Genomic DNA, 11,024 nt, shown 5'->3' with positions numbered 1-11,024 from the left:
TAAATAACAGAAATTTTCATTAGCTTTTCAGTAATTCTGAGCCCAGAGGCACAAGGCACAAGAAATCTAGTCTGAGAAGCACTGGCTACACCAATGTCATATAGCAAGCTAATAATTTTCCCTGGATGGCTGCCTTTTGTTTTACTTTAAAAGTTATCAATTGAAAATTTATTTCAGGAGATAATTTTACATAAGTATGGACCATTGATTGGAATATTGCGTTTTGAATAATGACACTGATGCATTACAGAGGATAAAAACTGAAAAATCCACAAATTTTCTGTTTGATCTTTTAAGTAGACTCTGTGGCTACTGAACTCTGCTCTCAACTGGGAGGTGGTTCACAGATGAGGCTTCCATTGGAAGCATCATATAATGGATTTTCTCCGCAAGTATGTTGCCTCTTACCAGGCCTGCCAAAGGTGGATGCACATAGACCAAATCCAGTGGAATGACTTTTTCCTTTGTAATTTACCTTCTGTGGAAGGTAGGTCGGATGTCCTCCAAAGATGCCCACACCCTAATTCACGGAACCTATGACTATGTTATGTTACACAACAAAGATGTAATTAAGAAGAAAGACAATCCTAGATTATCCAATGGGCCCAATCTAATCACACAAGTCCTTAAAAGCTGAGAACTTTCTCCTGCTGGGGACAGAGCAGATGAGGCAGAAGGGGAGTAGGGAGGTTTGAAGAGTGAGAACTTCTGCAGTGGCTGACTTGGAAGATGAAGGAGGTTATGAACCAGGGAATAGGGGCAGCCTCTAGAAGCTGAGAACCTGCTGACACCCAGCCACAACCACTAAGGAAATGAAGACTTCAGTTCCACAACTGCATGCAACTAAACTCAGCCAACAACCTGAATGAGTCTGAAAAAGGCTTCTCCAGAGCCTCCAGATAAGAGGCCAAGCTGGCGATACCTTGATTTTGACCTTGTGAGACCTAGAACTGAGAAACCAGACAAGACTACTCAGAATTCTGATCTACAGAACTGTGAGACCATAAATTTATGTTGTGTTAAGCCACTAATTGGGTGGGAATTTGTTACGGGAGCGATAGAAAACGAGCACGACTTCTGATATAGTTTAATCAGTTGACACTAGGTAAGTCTTCAGTCATGTTTCTTTTTAGAAATAAACACAAAATTGTCATATCCTGGGGGTTTGTGTATTAACATTTTATATTATGTCAATAAGTGTTATTTCTGATAATTTGGCACTTATGTATGTGCCTGTATTTCCTAAGTGTTTTATTAAACATTCCTTATTCATTAGGTCTTGACCCTGGTTAAAATATATATAATACTTGAAAGTGCTACTCTTTGGTGTTCTTTCTGTGCCAGACTCCTCCCGTTTGTAATATGGAGATTTATTTACAATGGCGAGAACTGCTCTGGGGCCATCCATAATAACACAGAAGTCTTGGCCAACAAATGCCAGAAGGAGCTGTCTGGAAGTTTTGAATAAATAAACCTGGGTGGGAAGTATACAGTGACTGCACATCACCAATGAATGAATCAGGTTGAATTCCATCCTCCTCACCTTAAACTTCCTTGAGTGGGTGACAAGCACAGTATAAATCAGAAAACCGAGCCGTCAAGAAGGTTGCCTTGACCAACGACTCAAATCACATCAAGCAGAACCAGAAGAGACACCTGTATCCTCAGCCCCACAGTAAAACCCAACGACATGATGAATGCCGTTCAATATGTGTGACTTCACCATGAAATCTAAACTATCATTTGAAAGGCTGCTGAATGTGGTACCAATGACACACTTTGTGCCTAACTCTCTTAACATTTTGCTCATTTGATAGCCATACAACTCTAGAAATCTGATTTTAAAACAATTACCTTGGGTTCCAGGGAATAATTACTTTAATGATCTTTTAAATATTTTCCCCCTAAGAGTTGACCTTGCTGTAAATTCTTTATTGCCTATTTATATGGTGACAGAGGATTAGGCAGACACTGTTCTTGAGTTTTTACTGAGCTAAAGGAAGGTGGCCAATAGATGGCCTAAAAAAATCATGGGGAAATGTTTAAGGGAGAATTGAAAATTCAGTATTTTCACAAGGTACAGAAACATCCAAAGTCAACGATTAAAAAGAGACATATTATGGCAAATTAGCAGTAGGGGGAAACAGAAAATGTCACTTTCTGAATGAGGACTTAGAGTAGGAAGCTATCCTTTAGCTATCACAAATATTTTAAAATAATTTTATTGATACATGAAAACTAATTTAGAAATCACATTACTAAATTAATAAAATTGTAAAAATGATGGTACCCCATGAATTTTTAACAAGCATATTCCCTATGTTACACTTAGAACAATTTCTTTTTGGTAATGCAAAGTCATAATTTGCAAAATATTTGGCACTGTTGTTTTCTTTCTGCTTCACTATCTTTGAGTCTGTGACAGGTAGCTGATGGTAAACCTCATAAGGTTTGGAGCTATATTTGAAGACACTATCCAAAATATTTATTTGAACTTACACAAAAAGGCTATTTTCACCCTTAATATTAAAAAGCTGAGATGCATCCCAGGAGGCAGAGATCATTCATTTACATGGAAGCTCTTACTAAATGCAAGCTACTATGGGAAAGGAGTAAGAAGAGGGCACTATTCATTTACAGAATACAAGAGATACTGAGTCTGAGAAATTCAAGTGACTATGCCCATTGTATAATCGAAGACAACGAGTAGAGTGTTTGGGTGATGGAAAATGAAAATATGTTATTATAATATGCTAATATTTCATTCCATCTCCAGTCTGCAAGCATTTCTTGAGCACTCACTTTCTGCTAGGCCCTGGGAAAATGCTAATCTATTTAGCACTCTTCCATTTACAAAGCACTTGATATACTTTGACTTATTTGACACACTCATAAACACTTGGAAGTGGAGAAGGTATTATTAATAATACCATTTAAACAAAGAGAAGATACGTCCATGTAAATGGTGGAGATGGAAATCATAAGGACAAAGTGCGAACCAAAACAAAAAAAAAAAGTCCACCATCTGTAAGACCCAAAGAAGCAAAGCATGATGTGTTGAGGACAATAAATGATGAACAGACTTTGAAATAGCAATCAATCTTCTAAATTATATAACATTTAACCACAATTAATGCACAAGGCTTTTATGGGACAATCTTTAAAGCCTCCTCAATTGCATAAAACAATACCTGAAAAAATAAAATTGTATGATACATTTATGAATGGCAAGGCTTAACACTTTAAAGACACAAATTCTCACCAAATTAATCCAAAAATTCAATACAATTCCAATAGATATTTCACCAGGATGTTTTGAAGAATTTGACAAACTTAGTCTGAAATTTAGGAGCCAAGAATCACCAAAAGTGAATCTGAGAAGAAGATTCACTGTTGAATCCACATGTGGCTTCACCACCTTGGTAACAAAGGGGTGCCCCTCTCTATCTCCAATGCAGCAAGCGTGAGTGGGCCAGTCCCTAGACGCTGCCCTCTGAAATGCTTTACCATGTTGGTGCATTAGTGCCTGAGAATAGGCTTGCTCCTACTCAAGCATTAAGCATGGTGGCAATAGTAGGGCAAGTCCAACACTGGAGGACATGGAAGGCTTCTAATAGGCAGCTTTGGCTCCGGGACTCTCCAACAACCTTGCCAAACTCTCCTTAAAACAGCACGGCAGCCCAAGAGGCTTTTGCCAACCCTTCTTCTTTCCTTCCGTCACCTCTCCACCTGAGGTTAGACTGGCATGATGGTCTGATGACTCCCCTAGCTCCCAGCCTCTCTCTATCTTTGTGTCTGCTTTTTATAGGACTCAAACTTAACAATTATTAAAAAAATAATCAGTGTGGCACTAGCACAGAAATAAACAGACTCATAAAGTAGAATGGATAGCCCAGAAATTAATCTGCTTATTGTACTTGATGTATAATAAAAGACGATACCACAAATTAGTGGGGAAAATAGATTTCTAATTGAATGTATTGAGGGAAATTATTTCCATATAGGGAGAAAAGTAAGATTAGGTGCCTTCCTCATATTGCATACAAAAATAAATTTCAAATGAAATAAACTAAATGTGAAAGGAAAAATTGTGATTCTGTGGTGGGAAAGGCTTTTACAAAAAGTATCCCCAGAGTCTCAATCATAAGAAAATAATTGATACATTAAAATTGAGGATTAAATACATAGGTGACAGATTTGGCAAAGATAATCATAATACATGTAAAAAGAGATCAATATCAGAATGTATAAGACACTTCTGCAAAGTAAAATAAAAGAGGAAGGAAGAGAGAGAGAAAGGAAGGAAGGTAGGGAGGGAGAAAAAAGAAGAGACTGAGGGAGAGAAAGAATGAAAGAATAGGTAAAGCACGTGAATTGGAATGTCACAGAAGAGGAAATTCAAATGACTAATGAGGTAAGATTTTACGCCCATCGAATTGAATAAACTAAAAAAAAATGAAACAACACTAAATTTTAGTAAGATTATGCGGAAACAGGAACTCTCCTGCACTGCTGGTTGAAATGTAAACGAGCCTTCCAGAAAGCAATCTGACAGCACCTAATAAAACCGTGTAAACATATACCCTATGATCAGTCAATACCCCTTTTGAGTGTATTTCTCTAGCATACACAGACATGTTTGAAGATACTTAGCACAGTAATGTTGGTGGGAGAAGGTAGTTGGAAGCTAGGTAAAGGTCCAAAACCTAGGGAAATAGATAAGTGGCAGATGAATTTTAGATAATAATGAATAGTACCAATGTGGCTACATTTTGAAATCGTAAGTTTGAGAGAATAAAATTAGAAGTAGAATGAGGAGTATTACACAATATCATTTATATGAATTAAGAGCACACACACACACCACACACAATTGCTCAATAACACTGTATTGTGTGGGGATCATTACATAGCAAAAGATATATATTACAACATGAAAGAGGGTGCCCATGGGGAGCATAGCAGTGGGGATCTGGAGTAAAGAGGAAAAAAATAAAACGTGGAAAAGTTGTACAGACCAATGCTGGTGGATGCCATGGAAGAACAGCCTTTTTACTTCTCTCTTCCAAAGTCAATTCATGTTTCCAATCATTATAACACACAAATCTAGAAATTCAACAAAACCCAAATTTTAATGTTGGAGTGGCTCTGGAATAGCTTTCCACCGTTCACAACAAACCATGACAAATTTAGCAGCTAAAAGCAACATACATTTATTATCTCACGGTCTGCATGGGTCTAGGAGTCTGGCTATGAGTTTAGCCGAATCTCTGCTTAAGGTGTCACCAGGCTAAAATCAAGTATTAGCCATGAACATTATTTTCGTCTAAGCCTCATGACTCTCAAGGTCACTGAATGTTGGCAGAATTCAGTTTTTGGTGACATATGACTGAAGTCCCCAGCTCCTGGAGACCATCTGCCATTTCCTGTCGTGTGATTTCTCTGCACATCACAGAAGTTTGCTCCTTCAAGGCCAATAGGAGCTTCTCTGGCTGCTACTTTGAGTCTCTTTTAGTTTATTATTATTATTTTTGAGACGGAGTGGCCCTATCACCCTGCCTGGAGCTCAGCGGTGCGATCTTGGCTCACTGCAGCCTCTGCCTCCCGGGTTCAAGCAAGTCTCATGCCTCAGCCCACTGAGTAGCTGGGATTACAGGTATGCAGTACCACGCCCAGCTAATTTTTCTATTTTATTAGAGACAGGGTTTTGCCACGTTGGCTAGGCTAGTCTCAAATTCCTGACCTCAGGTGATCTACCTGCCTCGGCCTCCCAAAGTACTGGAATTACAGGCGTGAGCCACCATGCCTGTCTGAGTCTGTTTTAAAGGGCTCAACTGATTAAGTCAGGCTCACCCAGCATAACCTCTCTTTTGACTATCTCAGAGTCAACTGATTAGGGACCTTAATTCACCTACAAAATCTTTTTACCTTTGCCACATAACATAGCCTAATCACACGAGTGATAGGTGATCTCTTTGAGACAGCAGGGCAAATATTCAGCCGTATATTTGGCAAAATTGATGGCATGCCTACTATGTGCCCCATACCAGCAAAACAATTGGGTATAAGGCAGACAAAATAGAGTCCTCTCATTTTAGTGGTGAGAAAAGATGTGCACTCATTTAATTAAAACAAAAAATAAGTGGTTAGAGTTTGAATTTTGGGCACCATATTGCTTGAGTTCTGGCTCTATTTCATAGCAGCTGTATAACTTTGGATACATATTTGCTATAGGAGGAAGGATATATATACACACACATATTTACATACACATATATACATATTTACACATATACATATACACACACACACACACACACATACACACACACACATATATATATATATATACTTGTATATATATATACTTGTTATGGGAGGAAGGAAAAAGGAATGAGAGAGGTAGGGAGGGAGAGAAAAAGGGAAGGAAATAGAAAAACTTACAGAGTTTTCATTTCGATTAATGAGTTAGATATAAAAAGCTTAGAACAGCATCTGACACAGTGAGAAATCAATAAATCTCAGCTCAGATAACAGAGGCAAGTGTAAGGTCTTATGGGAGCATAGAAGAACAGACAGTGGTAGCATTTTATAGATGGAAAAAAATGAGACTCAGCAAACAATAGGCTTCTCTGCATTCACACAATTAAACAGAACCAGGAACAGAAATGAATTAACTCTGATCTGCAGTAGTTGAAAGCACCGTACTTAGTAAATAAGGGCCCAGGTAAGATCAGGCTGAAGACTAGCCAAGGACTTTGAGAAGGATGGAAGCTATTTCATGTGGATGAATGACCTCTACACTATTACTTCACTATGTAACTTTGATTCTCTAAGTGTTGGCATGATGATTATAATAAAAGTAAGGCTCATAGTTATGAAAATTTGTAAGGCCAACAATAATTTTCAAAAATATGACCTCAATTAATCCTTTAAAAAAATCTATAAGTGACTTTTATACGAGCCTTCTCAAATCCTTTTACAGGGGAATCAGTAGATAACAATTTTATCAGTTCAACAAATATTTGTAAGTACTCTCTGTTTGCCACACTATATAAATTTTGCTAAACTGTATAAAAAAACTTCTTAAATCACCAGGTGCAGTGGCTCGAGCCTGTAATCCCAGCACTTCGGGAGACCAATGCAGGACTATTGTTTGAGGCCAGAAGTTCACGACCAGCCTGATCAACATAGCGGGACATCCTCTCTACAAAATTTTTTTGAATTAGTTGGGTATGATATGTGTGCATGTAGTTCCAGCTCCTCAGGAGGCTGAGGCAAAGGATCACCTGAGCCCAGTAGTGTGAGGCTGTAGTGAGCTATGATTATGCCACTGCACTCCAGTGTGGGCAACAGAGCAAGACCCTTGTGTCTAAAATAACTAAACAAAAACAAAAACTTGCTAAATAAAGCTGAAAAAAAAAAGCCAAAATATTTTATAATGAGCCATTATTATATACCAGATAATGTGGGTACAAAATGAATAAGACAAATTTATAGCAGGGAAAAAATTCCAACTGTTCCTCAAACGGGGGCATCTGCTGTGGAATAACAAGATTCTAGAGGGATTTCTGGCTGCTTTGAGTAGCAGGACAGCCTGCAACTGATTAACTCTCCTCACCTGTGCCTGTCATGGCCCACACTGAAATGAAAAGTTATTACTCGGTATTTTGTGGGATTAGTTTGAGAATCTGTTTATCCTGAACGGTAGATAGAAAAGAACTGCTATGAGATAGTGAAGTTTGATCAGCTTAATAAAATCAGCAGGGGAATTCAATTCCACCCACCAGGCAAACTTTCAAATTCACATTCAAATTAATAATAGTGTTGTTCAGTTAAAAGATGCTTTGATCCGAAGAATTCCCAGGGATTTGCAAATTTAGGTGGTTGATGTTCAAGAATGGGGTTTACAGACAGCTGTTTGAAGTAGGAGAACAGCCTGGTAGTGCCTTCTATCAAAAGCAGAGTTATACTCCAAAATGTTTCATTGTGTCATGGTGAAAACAGCATTTGAGAATACAAAATCAGGACCTTGTGACCAAGTTTATATTCTTAAAATAAAACAATTAAACAATTATTTGACTAAATGTTAGTCAAATAGAGATCAGTGAAGGTTAATACATCTTAAAGTTTATAATTAAATTGGTATAGAATGCTAATTTCTATACTATTTTCCTCACCATAAACTTTCACCCCAAATGAAATATAACTAAAGTTGTATTTTTAAACACATACACATATATTTTTTTCTTTATCTGATGTTCCATTCAAATATCTAGTTAAATGTTCTAGATATTTATTCATCACAACAACTGAGACTGTTTTGAGAATGAAAGGGGGTACTTTTAATAATTACACTAAGGGAACAGGTGTCAACTGGAGACGTCCTCGGCAAACCAGGACATATGGCCACCCTATGATTAGGGCTTTTTCGAGTTACAACAGTTGTTGACTCCTGCATTCTGGGCCATACTTCTCATCTCTCTGAATCCCACCTCTCTTCATCTTGTATTTTCTCTTTCTGTGCTTTCTATGTGAGATCTCTTTATCCTCCCCCATTTATTCAATAACTAGTTAATGAGCATGCTCCACCTGTCAGATATTATTCTAGTAGCTAGACACACAAATTTGGCCCTGGGTCTCTAGATGCTTATATTCTAGCCCGAGTTGGGAGCACACTTTAACTAGTTTTATAATTAGGTATTTTATAAAAATTTTGAAGTATGCTATAAAGGTGAATCACACAGTGCCTGGGAGCATATAATCTGTCCCGCCTGGAGAGTCAGAGAAATCTTTCTTTACAGATGTCATCTTAATAAAATTCTGGGGACTGTGTTTATTACTCCTCATCTCTGCTGTCATCTTCTTCTGCCTCCCATCTTTTTTATTATTTTTATTAATATTTCTGGTCTTCAGTTTCTTTTTTTCTACTAATATTGTATCAGGGTGACACCAAGATGTGCTACACTGAACCCAACTTCTGCATGTTTAAGACAAGGTATGCAAAATTAAATGAATCTATACTCCAGTTTTGTGAATAATTCAGATACACAATATAATGCAATGAAAGATGGCTGTGCTACCTGATCAGGTGCCTGATTGGGTACCAGTGGACAAGTTTGCCAAGCAGGAGTCCAAAAATCTCGCTTTAGTCAATACATGATTAACTTGCTTCCCTTCAGTACTTGCCTGTTCTTTATTTCTTGTCTCTTCTTAACTCTTCCCTTAAATGTCAGCATTCCCTAAGGTTCTGTCCTTTGCCTTCTTCTAATTTTTTTTTCTTTGGGAAACTCTTCTACTTCCATGGCTTAAGCCACCACTTTCAGGCAGATGGTTCTGAAAACTTTTTCTTCTGCTCTCTAGGGAGTTCTCAGCAAAGAACAATTCTGCATTTGCAGCTGTGTGCAAGACAGTGTCACAGTCCAAGCCACTGGCACTACCCAGCTCATGCCACCACAATCTTTCATTTTGATCACTGCAAAAACCTTCTGACTGGTTTCCCTGTCTCCAGCTTTGCTCGCACCCAAATCAATTTTGCCTCCACACCATAGCAAACGTGATCTTTCTAAACTGCTTGTTATCATGCTAACCCTCTTCTTAAAACTCTTCCCTAGATCATTGTTGTTCCTTAATTAAAACCCAAGCTCTTAACAGAAACGGACACTCTCTGCATAGCCTGGCCTGTTTTTCCCTCTAGACTTGCCAACAACCACTTCCCATCTTACACATATAGCGCACTTCCTGCTCTATAACCTATGTTGTCTCCTGACTTTAAGCCACCACACATGCTCTTTCATCTTCTGAACATGCTCTTTTCCTGTCCTGACTTTCACTCATCCCTCAGGCCCCAGCTCCTTAGGAGCTTTCCTAGATTTCCAAGTCTGAGTCAGGTGCTCTTACTGAGAGGTGACAATGCGCTGGCGGCCCTCGCTCGCTCTCAGTGCCTCCTCGGCCTCAGCGCCCACTCTGGCCGCCCTTGAGGAGCCTTACAGCCGGCTGCTGCACTGTTGGAGCCCCTCTCTGGGCTGGCCCGGGCCGGCTCCCTCTGCTTGCAGTTAGGTGTGGAGAGAGAGGCACGGGTGGGAACTGGGGCTGTGCGCCGCACTGGCAGGCCAGAGTGAGTTCTGGGTGGGCATGGGCTCCCTGTGCCCCGCACTCGGAGCAGCCCACCGCCGCTGGCCCCAGGCAGTGAGGGGCTTAACACCCAGGCCAGCAGCTGCAGACGGTGCCCTGTGTCCCCTGGCAGTGCGGCCTCCCAACAGAGCAGAGCTCACAACCTGCAGGCCGCCATGCCCAAGTCTCTCCACTCCCTGGGCTCCTGCCCAGTCAGAGCCTGCTGAAGGAGCGCTGCCCCCTGCTCCAGGGCGCCAGGTCCCATGAAGCGCCCAAGGGCTGAGGAGTGTGGGCGCACAGCACGGGACTGGCAGGCAGGTCTGCCTGCACCACTGGTGCAGGATCCACTAGGTGAAGCCAGCTGGGCTCCTGGGTCTAGTGGGGACTTGGAGAACCTTTATGTCTAGCGAAGGGATTGTAAATACACCAATCAGCACTCTGTGTCTAGCTCAAGGTTTGTAAACACACCAATCAGTGCTCTGTGTCTAGTTAATCTGGGGAAGACTTGGAGAACTTTTATGTTAGCTAGAGGATTGTAAATGCACCAATCAGCACGCTGTCTAGCTCAAGGTTTGTAAATGCACCAATCAGTGCTCTGTGTCTAGTTAATCTGGTAAGGACTTGGAGAAATTTTATGTCTAGCTAGAGGATTGTAAATGCACCAATCAGCACTCTGTGTCTAGCTCAGGGATTGTAAACGCACCAATCAGCACCCTGTCAAAATGGACCAACCAGCTCTCTATAAAATGGACCAATCAGCTCTCTGCAAAGTGGACCAATCATCAGGATGCAGGTGGGGCCAGATAAGTGAATAAAAGCAGGCTGCCTGCTAGGGTGTCTTTCCACACTGTGGAAGCTTTGTACTTCTGCACATTACAGCAAATCTTGCTGCTGCTTACTCTTTGGGTCCA

This window comes from Colobus angolensis, unplaced genomic scaffold, assembly GCF_000951035.1.
Source record: "Colobus angolensis palliatus isolate OR3802 unplaced genomic scaffold, Cang.pa_1.0 Scaffold58, whole genome shotgun sequence".
Lineage (NCBI taxonomy): Eukaryota > Metazoa > Chordata > Mammalia > Primates > Cercopithecidae > Colobus > Colobus angolensis.
The sequence above is the reverse complement of the archived record's forward strand: the minus strand, read 5'-3'. Positions refer to the sequence as shown.